We start from the raw sequence: 15174 nt of genomic DNA on the forward strand, positions 1-15174 counted from the left end.
TCGAAACATGTAATTTCACAGTGGGGGAATCTATGTAATTTACGTACCTATTGGGTAGAACACGCTCCCACAGTTTTTTCCTTTGAAAACTGCCTGATTTTCGAAACTGCTATTAGGAAAAAGCTGTGAGCTCAGAGTTAATGTTTCTATGTGTCAATATGCCTTGTATGGTGGATGAAAGATCTGTAATACACATGTACATAACTCATTAAAAATGTTTCTCAAATCCTTGATGTATGTAGCCTGTTCGGAACACGGTCTTTCTCGGTGAGGGAAGCTATGCAAATTACATATCTATTGGTTAGAACCCTCTCCAGGAGAGTTTTACTGAAAAATCTGCCTCAGTTTCGAAACTGGTGTTATGAAAACGCTGTGAAATCAGAGTAAATGCTTTAAGGTGACAATATGTCTTCAATGGTTTATTAAAGATTGGTAATTCACATGCTAACAACTCAGCAGTGAATATTTGTTGAATCCTTGGTGCATGAACCGTTTTTTAGGAACACGGAATGTTACGGTGATGGTATCTATGAAAATGAGATGTCTATTGGATGGAACATGCAACAAGAGGATTTTTCTGCGAAAACTGCCTGATTTTCGAAACTGACGTTAGGAAAATTCTGCGAAATGTGAGTAAATGTTTCTAGGTGAAAACATGTCTTGTAAGGTGGATGAAAATTTGATAATCCACATGCTCACACTCATTAAAGGATGATTGTCGAATCCTTGATGCATGTAACATGTTCAGAACACGGAATGTCACGGTGAGTGAACTAGTTAAATTACATATCTTTTGGGTAGAACTGGCTCCAAGAACATTTTCTGTGAAATCAGCCTCATTTTCCAAACTGGCTTTAGGAAAAACCTGAGAAATCTGAGAAAATGCTTCTAAGTGTGAATATGCCTTGAACGGGGAATTTAAGTCTGGTAATCCACGTAACCAACTATGAAGGGAATACTTTTCGAATCCGTGACTTATTTAGCGTGTTTGGAACATGGAAATTTACGGTAATGAAACTACGTAAATTAAAATTCTATTGGGTAGAACTAGCTTGAATAGAATTTTTCTGAACAAATTGCATGATTTTCGAATTTGACGTTTGGACAAAACTTTGAATTGAGAGTAAATACTTGTAGGTGTAAATATGCCTTGTATGGTGGATGTAAGATTGGTAATCCAAATGCTAACATCTCTGTAGTGAATATTTGTCGAAACCGAGATACATGAAATGTGTTCAGATCACAAAATGTCATGATGAGCACATCTATGTAAATTAAATGTCTATTGGGTAGAACTCGCTCCAAGAGAATTTTTCTGCAAAATCTGCCTCAATTTCAAATCTGGTGTTAGGAAAAATCTTCGAAATATGAGAAAATGCTTCTAAGTGCCAATATGACTAGATTGGTGGATGAAAGTCCGGTAATCCATATGTTAACAAGTGTGTAGTAATATTTTTCAAACTGTGATTCTTGTAGCGCGTTCGGAAGACAGAAATTCACGGTAAAGAAACTATGTAAATTAGAATTCTATTGGGTAGAACTAGCTAGAATAGAATAATTCGGTGAAAATTGCTTGATACTCAAATGTGATATTTGGATAAAGCTGCAAAATGTGAGAAAATATTTGTAGGTATAAAGATGCCTTTATGTAGGAAGAAAGTTTGATAATCCATTTTTCACAACATATTAAAGAATCTTTTTCCTAATCCGTGATGCATGTACCATGTTTGGAACGTGCAATTTCACGGTGATTGAAACAATGTAAACTAATTGCCTATTTGGTAGAACTCACTTCAATAGAATTTTTCTGTAATAACTGCTTCATTTTTGAAACTGGCGCTTGGAAAACGCTGCAAAATCTGAGAAAATACTTCTAAGTATCAATATTCAATGTTTTGTGATGTAAGTTCGGTAATCCACATGCTAACAAATCTGTATTGAATATTTTTCGAATCCGTTATGCATGTAGAACGTTTGGAACACGGAATGTCACGGCGAGGAAATTTATGTAAATTACTTTTCCCTAGGTTAGAAATCGCTCCAAGAGTTTTTTCCTGAGATAACAGCCTGATTTTTGAAACTGGCGTTAGGAATAAGCTGCGAACTCAGATTAATCAAATGTAGGTGTAAATATGCCTTGTATGGTGGATGAAAGTTCGGCAATCCGCATACTAACAACTCTGTAGAGAATATTTGTCGAATCCGAGATACATGGAGAGTGTTCAGAACGTAGAATATCACGGTGAGCGTATGTCGGTAAAATACATGTCTCTTGGATAGAACTCACTCCAAGAGTTTTTTCTGCGAAATCTGCCTCATTTTCAAAACTGGCATTTGGAAATTCTTTCAAAATCAGAGAAAATGCTTCAAAGTGTCAATATGTATTGTATTGTGATGGAAGTTCATAAAGCCACATGCAAACAAACCTGATGTGAATAATTGTAGAAATCCTATGCATGTAGCGTGATCGTATGACGGAAATTTCCGGAGATGGAATCTATGTAAATTTCATGTCTATTGGGAAGAAATCGCTCCAAAAATTTTTTCTGGAGAAAACGGCCTGATTTTCGAAACTGGCATTAGGAAAAGGCTGCAAATTCAGAGTTAAGGTTTCTAGGTTTAAATATGCCTTGTATGGTGGATGAAAGTTCTGTAATACACATGTACATAACTCATTAAAAATGTTTGTCAAATCCGTGAAGTATGTAGAGTGTTCGGAAATTGGAATGTCACTGTGAGGGAAGCTATGTAAATTACATTTCTATGGGAAGTACTTGCTCCAAGAGAATTTTTTTTAATCTGCCTCATTTTCAAACCTGACATTAGGAAAACATTTTGAAATATGGGAAAGTGCTTCAAAATGTCAATATGGCATTTATGGTGGGTGAATGTTCGGTAATACTTATGCTACCAACTCTGTAGTGAATGTTTGTCGAATCCGTGATGCATGTAACGTGTTCAGAACACGGAATGTCACGGTGAGTAAAACTAGGTAAATTACATATCTTTTGTGTATAACTCGCTCCAAGAGCATTTTTTTGCCAAATCTGCCTCATTTTCTTATCTGGCATTAAAACTAACCTGTGAAATCTGAGAAACTTCTTCAAAGTGTCAGTAAGCTTTGTATGGTGGATGAAAGTGCTGTAATCCACATGCTAACCACAATGTAGTGAATATTTGTCGAGTCCGAGATGCATGTATCGTGTTCAGAACACGGAATTTCACGGAGAGCAAATCCATGTTAATTACAAGTCTATAGGTTAGAACCTGCTCCAAGAGGTTTTTGCCGTGAAATCTGCCTCATTTTCGAAACTGGCGTTTGGAAAGCTCTGTGAAATCAGAGAAAATGCTTCTAAGCATCAATATGCCTTGTATTGTGATGAAAGTCCTGTCATCCTCATGCAAACAACTCTATAGTTTATTTTTGTCGAATCTTTTCTGCATGTAATGTGTTCGAAACATGTAATTTCACAGTGGGGGAATCTATGTAATTTATGTACCTATTGGGTAGAACACGCTCCCACAGTTTTTTCCTTTGAAAACTGCCTGATTTTCGAAACTGCTATTAGGAAAAAGCTGTGAGCTCAGAGTTAATGTTTCTATGTGTCAATATGCCTTGTATGGTGGATGAAAGATCTGTAATACACATGTACATAACTCATTAAAAATGTTTCTCAAATCCTTGATGTATGTAGCCTGTTCGGAACACGGTCTTTCTCGGTGAGGGAAGCTATGCAAATTACATATCTATTGGTTAGAACCCTCTCCAGGAGAGTTTTACTGAAAAATCTGCCTCAGTTTCGAAACTGGTGTTATGAAAACGCTGTGAAATCAGAGTAAATGCTTTAAGGTCACAATATGTCTTCAATGGTTTATTAAAGATTGGTAATTCACATGCTAACAACTCAGCAGTGAATATTTGTTGAATCCTTGGTGCATGAACCGTTTTTTAGGAACACGGAATGTTACGGTGATGGTATCTATGAAAATGAGTGATGTCTATTGGATGGAACATGCAACAAGAGGATTTTTCTGCGAAAACTGCCTGATTTTCGAAACTGACGATAGGAAAATTCTGCGAAATGTGAGTAAATGTTTCTAGGTGAAAACATGTCTTGTAAGGTGGATGAAAATTTGATAATCCACATGCTCACACTCATTAAAGGATGATTGTCGAATCCTTGATGCATGTAACATGTTCAGAACACGGAATGTCACGGTGAGTGAACTAGTTAAATTACATATCTTTTGGGTAGAACTGGCTCCAAGAACATTTTCTGTGAAATCAGCCTCATTTTCCAAACTGGCTTTAGGAAAAACCTGAGAAATCTGAGAAAATGCTTCTAAGTGTGAATATGCCTTGAACGGGGAATTTAAGTCTGGTAATCCACGTAACCAACTATGAAGGGAATACTTTTCGAACCCGTGACTTATTTAGCGTGTTTGGAACATGGAAATTTACGGTAATGAAACTACGTAAATTAAAATTCTATTGGGTAGAACTAGCTTGAATAGAATTTTTCTGAACAAATTGCATGATTTTCGAATTTGACGTTTGGACAAAACTTTGAATTGAGAGTAAATACTTGTAGGTGTAAATATGCCTTGTATGGTGGATGTAAGATTGGTAATCCAAATGCTAACATCTCTGTAGTGAATATTTGTCGAAACCGAGATACATGAAATGTGTTCAGATCACAAAATGTCATGATGAGCACATCTATGTAAATTAAATGTCTATTGCGTAGAACTCGCTCCAAGAGAATTTTTCTGCAAAATCTGCCTCATTTTCAAATCTGGTGTTAGGAAAAATCTTCGAAATATGAGAAAATGCTTCTAAGTGCCAATATGACTTGATTGGTGGATGAAAGTCCGGTAATCCATATGTTAACAAGTGTGTAGTAATATTTTTCACACTGTGATTCTTGTAGCGCGTTCGGAAGACAGAAATTCACGGTAAAGAAACTATGTAAATTAGAATTCTATTGGGTAGAACTAGCTAGAATAGAATATTTCGGCGAAAATTGCTTGATACACAAATGTGATATTTGGATAAAGCTGCAAAATGTGAGAAAATATTTGTAGGTATAAAGATGCCTTTATGAAGGAAGAAAGTTTGATAATCCAATTTTTTCACAACATAATAAAGAATCTTTTTCCTAATCCGTGATGCATGTACCATGTTTGGAACGTGCAATTTCACGGTGATTGAAACAATGTAAACTACTTGTCTATTTGGTAGAACTCACTTCAATAGAATTTTTCTGTAATAACTGCTTCATTTTTGAAACTGGCGCTTGGTAAACGCTGCAAAATCTGAGAAAATACTTCTAAGTATCAATATTCAATGTTTTGTGATGTAAGTTCGGTAATCCACATGCTAACAAATCTGTAGTGAATATTTTTCGAATCCGTTATGCATGTAGAACGTTTGGAACACGGAATGACACGGCGAGGTAATTTATGTAAATTACATTTCCCTAGGTTAGAAATCGCTGCAAGAGTTTTTTCCTGAGATAACAGCCTGATTTTTGAAACTGGCGTTAGGAATAAGCTGCGAACTCAGATTAATGAATTGTAGGTGTAAATATGCCTTGTATGGTGGAAGAAAGTTCGGCAATCCGCATACTAACAACTCTGTAGAGAATATTTGTCGAATCCGAGATACATGGAGAGTGTTCAGAACGTAGAATATCACGGTGAGCGTATGTTGGTAAAATACATGTCTCTTGGGTAGAACTCACTCCAAGAGTTTTTTCTGCGAAATCTGCCTCATTTTCAAAACTGGCATTTGGAAATTCTTTCAAAATCAGAGAAAATGCTTCAAAGTGTCAATATGCATTGTATTGTGATGGAAGTTCATAAAGCCACATGCAAACAAACCTGATGTGAATAATTGTAGAAAGCCTATGCATGTAGCGTGATCGTATGACGGAAATTTCCGGAGATGGAATCTATGTAAATTTCATGTCTATTGGGAAGAAATCGCTCCAAAAATTTTTTCTGGAGAAAATGGCCTGATTTTCAAAACTGGCATTAGGAAAAGGCTGCAAATTCAGAGTTAACGTTTCTAGGTTTAAATATGCCTTGTATGGTGGATGAAAGTTCTGTAATACACATGTACATAACTCATTAAAAATGTTTGTCAAATCCGTGAAGTATGTAGAGTGTTCGGAAATTGGAATGTCACTGTGAGGGAAGCTATGTAAATTACATTTCTATGGGAAGTACTTGCTCCAAGAGAATTTTTTGTTAATCTGCCTCATTTTCAAACCTGGCATTAGGAAAACATTTTGAAATATGGGAAAGTGCTTCAAAATGTCAATATGGCATTTATGGTGGGTGAATGTTCGGTAATCCTTATGCTACCAACTCTGTAGTGAATGTTTGTCGAATCCGTGATGCATGTAACGTGTTCAGAACACGGAATGTCACGGTGAGTAAAACTAGGTAAATTACATATCTTTTGTGTATAACTCGCTCCAAGAGCATTTTTTTGCCAAATCTGCCTCATTTTCTTATCTGGCATTAAAACTAACCTGTGAAATCTGAGAAAATTCTTCAAAGTGTCAGTAAGCTTTGTATGGTGGATGAAAGTGCTGTAATCCACATGCTAACCAAAATGTAGTGAATATTTGTCGAGTCCGAGATGCATGTATCGTGTTCAGAACACGGAATTTCACGGAGAGCGAATCCATGTTAATTACATGTCTATAGGTTAGAACCTGCTCCAAGAGGTTTTTGCCGTGAAATCTGCCTCATTTTCGAAACTGGCGTTTGGAAAGCTCTGTGAAATCAGAGAAAATGCTTCTAAGCATCAATATGCCTTGTATTGTGATGAAAGTCCTGTCATCCTCATGCAAACAACTCTATAGTTTATTTTTGTCGAATCTTTTCTGCATGTAATGTGTTCGAAACATGTAATTTCACAGTGGGGGAATCTATGTAATTTACGTACCTATTGGGTAGAACACGCTCCAACAGTTTTTTCCTTTGAAAACTGCCTGATTTTCGAAACTGCTATTAGGAAAAAGCTGTGAGCTCAGAGTTAATGTTTCTATGTGTCAATATGCCTTGTATGGTGGATGAAAGATCTGTAATACACATGTACATAACTCATTAAAAATGTTTCTCAAATCCTTGATGTATGTAGCCTGTTCGGAACACGGTCTTTCTCGGTGAGGGAAGCTATGCAAATTACATATCTATTGGTTAGAACCCTCTCCAGGAGAGTTTTACTGAAAAATCTGCCTCAGTTTCGAAACTGGTGTTATGAAAACGCTGTGAAATCAGAGTAAATGCTTTAAGGTGACAATATGTCTTCAATGGTTTATTAAAGATTGGTAATTCACATGCTAACAACTCAGCAGTGAATATTTGTTGAATCCTTGGTGCATGAACCGTTTTTTAGGAACACGGAATGTTACGGTGATGGTATCTATGAAAATGAGATGTCTATTGGATGGAACATGCAACAAGAGGATTTTTCTGCGAAAACTGCCTGATTTTCGAAACTGACGTTAGGAAAATTCTGCGAAATGTGAGTAAATGTTTCTAGGTGAAAACATGTCTTGTAAGGTGGATGAAAATTTGATAATCCACATGCTCACACTCATTAAAGGATGAATGTCGAATCCTTGATGCATGTAACATATTCAGAACACGGAATGTCACAGTGAGTGAACTAGTTAAATTACATATCTTTTAGGTAGAACTGGCTCCAAGAACATTTTCTGTGAAATCAGCCTCATTTTCCAAACTGGCTTTAGGAAAACCTGAGAAATCTGAGAAAATGCTTCTAAGTGTGAATATGCCTTGAACGGGGAATTTAAGCCTGGTAATCCACGTAACCAACTATGAAGGGAATATTTTTCGAATCCGTGACTTATTTAGCGTGTTTGGAACATGGAAATTTACGGTAATGAAACTACGTAAATTAAAATTCTATTGGGTAGAACTAGCTTGAATAGAATTTTTCTGAACAAATTGCATGATTTTCGAATTTGATGTTTGGACAAAACTTTGAATTGAGAGTAAATACTTGTAGGTGTAAATATGCCTTGTATGGTGGATGTAAGATTGGTAATCCAAATGCTAACATCTCTGTAGTGAATATTTGTCAAAACCGAGATACATGAAATGTGTTCAGATCACAAAATGTCATGATGAGCACATCTATGCAAATTAAATGTCTATTGGGTAGAACTCGCTCCAAGAGAATTTTTCTGCAAAATCTGCCTCATTTTCAAATCTGGTGTTAGGAAAAATCTTCGAAATATGAGAAAATGCTTCTAAGTGCCAATATGACTTGATTGGTGGATGAAAGTCCGGTAATCCATATGTTATCAAGTGTGTAGTAATATTTTTCAAACTGTGATTCTTGTAGCGCATTCCGAAGGCAGAAATTCACGGTAAAGAAACTATGTAAATTAGAATTCTATTGGGTAGAACTAGCTAGAATAGAATATTTTGGCGAAAATTGCTTGATACTCAAATGTGATATTTGGATAAAGCTGCAAAATGTGAGAAAATATTTGTACGTATAAAGATGCCTTTATGTAGGAAGAAAGTTTGGTAATCCACTTTTTCACAACATAATAAAGAATCATTTTCCTAATCCGTGATGCATGTACCATGTTTGGAACGTGCAATTTCACGGTGATTGAAACAATGTAACTACTTGTCTATTTTGTAGAACTCACTTCAATAGAATTTTTCTGTAATAACTGCTTCATTTTTGAAACTGGCGCTTGGAAAACGCTGCAAAATCTGAGAAAATACTTCTAAGTATCAATATTCAATGTTTTGTGATGTAAGTTCGGTAATCCACATGCTAACAAATCTGTAGTGAATATTTTTCGAATCCGTTATGCATGTAGAACGTTTGGAACATGGAATGTCACGGCGAGGTAATTTATGTAAATTAAATTTCCCTAGGTTAGAAATCGCTGCAAGAGTTTTTTCCTGAGATAACAGCCTGATTTTTGAAACTGGCGTTAGGAATAAGCTGCGAACTCAGATTAATCAATTGTAGGTGTAAATATGCCTTGTATGGTGGATGAAAGTTCGGCAATCCGCATACTAACAACTCTGTAGAGAATATTTGTCGAATCCGAGATACATGGAGATTGTTCAGAACGTAGAATATCACGGTGAGCGTATGTCGGTAAAATACATGTCTCTTGGGTAGAACTCACTCCAAGAGTTTTTTCTGCGAAATCTGCCTCATTTTCGAAACTGGCATTTGGAAATTCTTTCAAAATCAGAGAAAATGCTTCAAAGTGTCAATATGCATTGTATTGTGATGGAAGTTCATAAAGCCACATGCAAACAAACCTGATGTGAATAATTGTAGAAAGCCTATGCATGTAGCGTGATCGTATGACGGAAATTTCCGGAGATGGAATCTATGTAAATTTCATGTCTATTGGGAAGAAATCGCTCCAAAAATTTTTTCTGGAGAAAACGGCCTGATTTTCGAAACTGGCATTAGGAAAAGGCTGCAAATTCAGAGTTAACGTTTCTAGGTATAAATATGCCTTGTATGGTGGATGAAAGTTCTGTAATACACATGTACATAACTCATTAAAAATGTTTGTCAAATCCGTGAAGTATGTAGAGTGTTCGGAAATTGGAATGTCACTGTGAGGGAAGCTATGTAAATTACATTTCTATGGGAAGTACTTGCTCCAAGAGAATTTTTTGTTAATCTGCCTCATTTTCAAACCTGGCATTAGGAAAACATTTTGAAATATGGGAAAGTACTTCAAAATGTCAATATGGCATTTATGGTGGGTGAATGTTCGGTAATCCTTATGCTACCAACTCTGTAGTGAATGTTTGTCGAATCCGTGATGCATGTAACGTGTTCAGAACACGGAATGTCACGGTGAGTAAAACTAGGTAAATTACATATCTTTTGTGTATAACTCGCTCCAAGAGCATTTTTTTGCCAAATCTGCCTCATTTTCTTATCTGGCATTAAAACTAACCTGTGAAATCTGAGAAAATTCTTCAAAGTGTCAGTAAGCTTTGTATGGTGGATGAAAGTGCTGTAATCCACATGCTAACCACAATGTAGTGAATATTTGTCGAGTCCGAGATGCATGTATCGTGTTCAGAACACGGAATTTCACGGAGAGCGAATCCATGTTAATTACATGTCTATAGGTTAGAACCTGCTCCAAGAGGTTTTTGCCGTGAAATCTGCCTCATTTTCGAAACTGGCGTTTGGAAAGCTCTGTGAAATCAGAGAAAATGCTTCTAAGCATCAATATGCCTTGTATTGTGATGAAAGTCCTGTCATCCTCATGCAAACAACTCTATAGTTTATTTTTGTCGAATCTTTTCTGCATGTAATGTGTTCGAAACATGTAATTTCACAGTGGGGGAATCTATGTAATTTACGTACCTATTGGGTAGAACACGCTCCAACAGTTTTTTCCTTTGAAAACTGCCTGATTTTCGAAACTGCTATTAGGAAAAAGCTGTGAGCTCAGAGTTAATGTTTCTATGTGTCAATATGCCTTGTATGGTGGATGAAAGATCTGTAATACACATGTACATAACTCATTAAAAATGTTTCTCAAATCCTTGATGTATGTAGCCTGTTCGGAACACGGTCTTTCTCGGTGAGGGAAGCTATGCAAATTACATATCTATTGGTTAGAACCCTCTCCAGGAGAGTTTTACTGAAAAATCTGCCTCAGTTTCGAAACTGGTGTTATGAAAACGCTGTGAAATCAGAGTAAATGCTTTAAGGTGACAATATGTCTTCAATGGTTTATTAAAGATTGGTAATTCACATGCTAACAACTCAGCAGTGAATATTTGTTGAATCCTTGGTGCATGAACCGTTTTTTAGGAACACGGAATGTTACGGTGATGGTATCTATGAAAATGAGATGTCTATTGGATGGAACATGCAACAAGAGGATTTTTCTGCGAAAACTGCCTGATTTTCGAAACTGACGTTAGGAAAATTCTGCGAAATGTGAGTAAATGTTTCTAGGTGAAAACATGTCTTGTAAGGTGGATGAAAATTTGATAATCCACATGCTCACACTCATTAAAGGATGATTGTCGAATCCTTGATGCATGTGACATGTTCAGAACACGGAATGTCATGGTGAGTGAACTAGTTAAATTACATATCTTTTGGGTAGAACTGGCTCCAAGAACATTTTCTGTGAAATCAGCCTCATTTTCCAAACTGGCTTTAGGAAAAACCTGAGAAATCTGAGAAAATGCTTCTAAGTGTGAATATGCCTTGAACGGGGAATTTAAGTCTGGTAATCCACGTAACCAACTATGAAGGGAATACTTTTCAAATCCATGACTTATTTAGCGTGTTTGGAACATGGAAATTTACGGTAATGAAACTACGTAAATTAAAATTCTATTGGGTAGAACTAGCTTGAATAGAATTTTTCTGAACAAATTGCATGATTTTCGAATTTGACGATTGGACAAAATTTTGAATTGAGAGTAAATACTTGTAGGTGTAAATATGCCTTGTATGGTGGATGTAAGATTGGTAATCCAAATGCTAACATCTCTGTAGTGAATATTTGTCAAAACCGAGATACATGAAATGTGTTCAGATCACAAAATGTCATGATGAGCACATCTATGTAAATTAAATGTCTATTGGGTAGAACTCGCTCCAAGAGAATTTTTCTGCAAAATCTGCCTCATTTTCAAATCTGGTGTTAGGAAAAATCTTCGAAATATGAGAAAATCCTTCTAAGTGCCAATATGACTTGATTGGTGGATGAAAGTCCGGTAATCCATATGTTAACAAGTGTGTAGTAATATTTTTCAAACTGTGATTCTTGTAGCGCATTCCGAAGACAGAAATTCACGGTAAAGAAACTATGTAAATTAGAATTCTATTGGGTAGAACTAGCTAGAATAGAATATTTCGGCGAAAATTGCTTGATACTCAAATGTGATATTTGGATAAAGCTGCAAAATGTGAGAAAATATTTGTAGGTATAAAGATGCCTTTATGTAGGAAGAAAGTTTGGTAATCCACTTTTTCACAACATAATAAAGAATCATTTTCCTAATCCGTGATGCATGTACCATGTTTGGAACGTGCAATTTCACGGTGATTGAAACAATGTAACTACTTGTCTATTTTGTAGAACTCACTTCAATAGAATTTTTCTGTAATAACTGCTTCATTTTTGAAACTGGCGTTTGGAAAACGCTGCAAAATCTGAGAAAATACTTCTAAGTATCAATATTCAATGTTTTGTGATGTAAGTTCGGTAATCCACATGCTAACAAATCTGTAGTGAATATTTTTCAAATCCGTTATGCATGTAGAACTTTTGGAACACGGAATGTCACGGCGAGGTAATTTATGTAAATTAAATTTCCCTAGGTTAGAAATCGCTGCAAGAGTTTTTTCCTGAGATAACAGCCTGATTTTTGAAACTGGCGTTAGGAATAAGCTGCGAACTCAGATTAATCAATTGTAGGTGTAAATATGCCTTGTATGGTGGATGAAAGTTCGGCAATCCGCATACTAACAACTCTGTAGAGAATATTTGTCGAATCCGAGATACATGGAGAGTGTTCAGAACGTAGAATATCACGGTGAGCGTATGTTGGTAAAATACATGTCTCTTGGGTAGAACTCACTCCAAGAGTTTTTTCTGCGAAACCTGCCTCATTTTCGAAACTGGCATTTGGAAATTCTTTCAAAATCAGAGAAAATGCTTCAAAGTGTCAATATGCATTGTATTGTGATGGAAGTTCATAAAGCCACATGCAAACAAACCTGATGTGAATAATTGTAGAAAGCCTATGCATGTAGCGTGATCGTATGACGGAAATTTCCGGAGATGGAATCTATGTAAATTTCATGTCTATTGGGAAGAAATCGCTCCAAAATCTTTTTCTGGAGAAAACGGCCTGATTTTCGAAACTGGCATTAGGAAAAGGCTGCAAATTCAGAGTTAACGTTTCTAGGTTTAAATATGCCTTGTATGGTGGATGAAAGTTCTGTAATACACATGTACATAACTCATTAAAAATGTTTGTCAAATCCGTGAAGTATGTAGAGTGTTCGGAAATTGGAATGTCACTGTGAGGGAAGCTATGTAAATTACATTTCTATGGGAAGTACTTGCTCCAAGAGAATTTTTTGTTAATCTGCCTCATTTTCAAACCTGACATTAGGAAAACATTTTGAAATATGGGAAAGTGCTTCAAAATGTCAATATGGCATTTATGGTGGGTGAATGTTCGGTAATCCTTATGCTACCAACTCTGTAGTGAATGTTTGTCGAATCCGTGATGCATGTAACGTGTTCAGAACACGGAATGTCACGGTGAGTAAAACTAGGTAAATTACATATCTTTTGTGTATAACTCGCTCCAAGAGCATTTTTTTGCCAAATCTGCCTCATTTTCTTATCTGGCATTAAAACTAACCTGTGAAATCTGAGAAAATTCTTCAAAGTGTCAGTAAGCTTTGTATGGTGGATGAAAGTGCTGTAATCCACATGCTAACCACAATGTAGTGAATATTTGTCGAGTCCGAGATGCATGTATCGTGTTCAGAACACGGAATTTCACGGAGAGCGAATCCATGTTAATTACATGTCTATAGGTTAGAACCTGCTCCAAGAGGTTTTTGCCGTGAAATCTGCCTCATTTTCGAAACTGGCATTTGGAAAGCTCTGTGAAATCAGAGAAAATTCTTCTAAGCATCAATATGCCTTGTATTGTGATGAAAGTCCTTTAATCCTCATGCAAACAACTCTATAGTTTATTTTTGTCGAATCTTTTCTGCATGTAATGTGTTCGAAACATGTAATTTCACAGTGGGGGAATCTATGTAATTTACGTACCTATTGGGTAGAACACGCTCCAACAGTTTTTTCCTTTGAAAACTGCCTGATTTTCAAAACTGCTATTAGGAAAAAGCTGTGAGCTCAGAGTTAATGTTTCTATGTGTCAATATGCCTTGTATGGTGGATGAAAGATCTGTAATACACATGTACATAACTCATTAAAAATGTTTCTCAAATCCTTGATGTATGTAGCCTGTTCGGAACACGGTCTTTCTCGGTGAGGGAAGCTATGCAAATTACATATCTATTGGTTAGAACCCTCTCCAGGAGAGTTTTACTGAAAAATCTGCCTCAGTTTCGAAACTGGTGTTATGAAAACGCTGTGAAATCAGAGTAAATGCTTTAAGGTGACAATATGTCTTCAATGGTTTATTAAAGATTGGTAATTCACATGCTAACAACTCAGCAGTGAATATTTGTTGAATCCTTGGTGCATGAACCGTTTTTTAGGAACACGGAATGTTACGGTGATGGTATCTATGAAAATGAGATGTCTATTGGATGGAACATGCAACAAGAGGATTTTTCTGCGAAAACTGCCTGATTTTCGAAACTGACGTTAGGAAAATTCTGCGAAATGTGAGTAAATGTTTCTAGGTGAAAACATGTCTTGTAAGGTGGATGAAAATTTGATAATCCACATGCTCACACTCATTAAAGGATGATTGTCGAATCCTTGATGCATGTAACATGTTCAGAACACGGAATGTCACGGTGAGTGAACTAGTTAAATTACATATCTTTTGGGTAGAACTGGCTCCAAGAACATTTTCTGTGAAATCAGCCTCATTTTCCAAACTGGCTTTAGGAAAAACCTGAGAAATCTGAGAAAATGCTTCTAAGTGTGAATATGCCTTGAACGGGGAATTTAAGTCTGGTAATCCACGTAACCAACTATGAAGGGAATACTTTTCGAATCCGTGACTTATTTAGCGTGTTTGGAACATGGAAATTTACGGTAATGAAACTACGTAAATTAAAATTCTATTGGGTAGAACTAGCTTGAATAGAATTTTTCTGAACAAATTGCATGATTTTCGAATTTGACGTTTGGACAAAACTTTGAATTGAGAGTAAATACTTGTAGGTGTAAATATGCCTTGTATGGTGGATGTAAGATTGGTAATCCAAATGCTAACATCTCTGTAGTGAATATTTGTCGAAACCGAGATACATGAAATGTGTTCAGATCACAAAATGTCATGATGAGCACATCTATGTAAATTAAATGTCTATTGGGTAGAACTCGCTCCAAGAGAATTTTTCTGCAAAATCTGCCTCAATTTCAAATATGGTGTTAGGAAAA

Source organism: Camelus bactrianus, chromosome 6 (assembly GCF_048773025.1).
Source record: "Camelus bactrianus isolate YW-2024 breed Bactrian camel chromosome 6, ASM4877302v1, whole genome shotgun sequence".
NCBI classification, from domain to species: Eukaryota; Metazoa; Chordata; class Mammalia; order Artiodactyla; family Camelidae; genus Camelus; species Camelus bactrianus.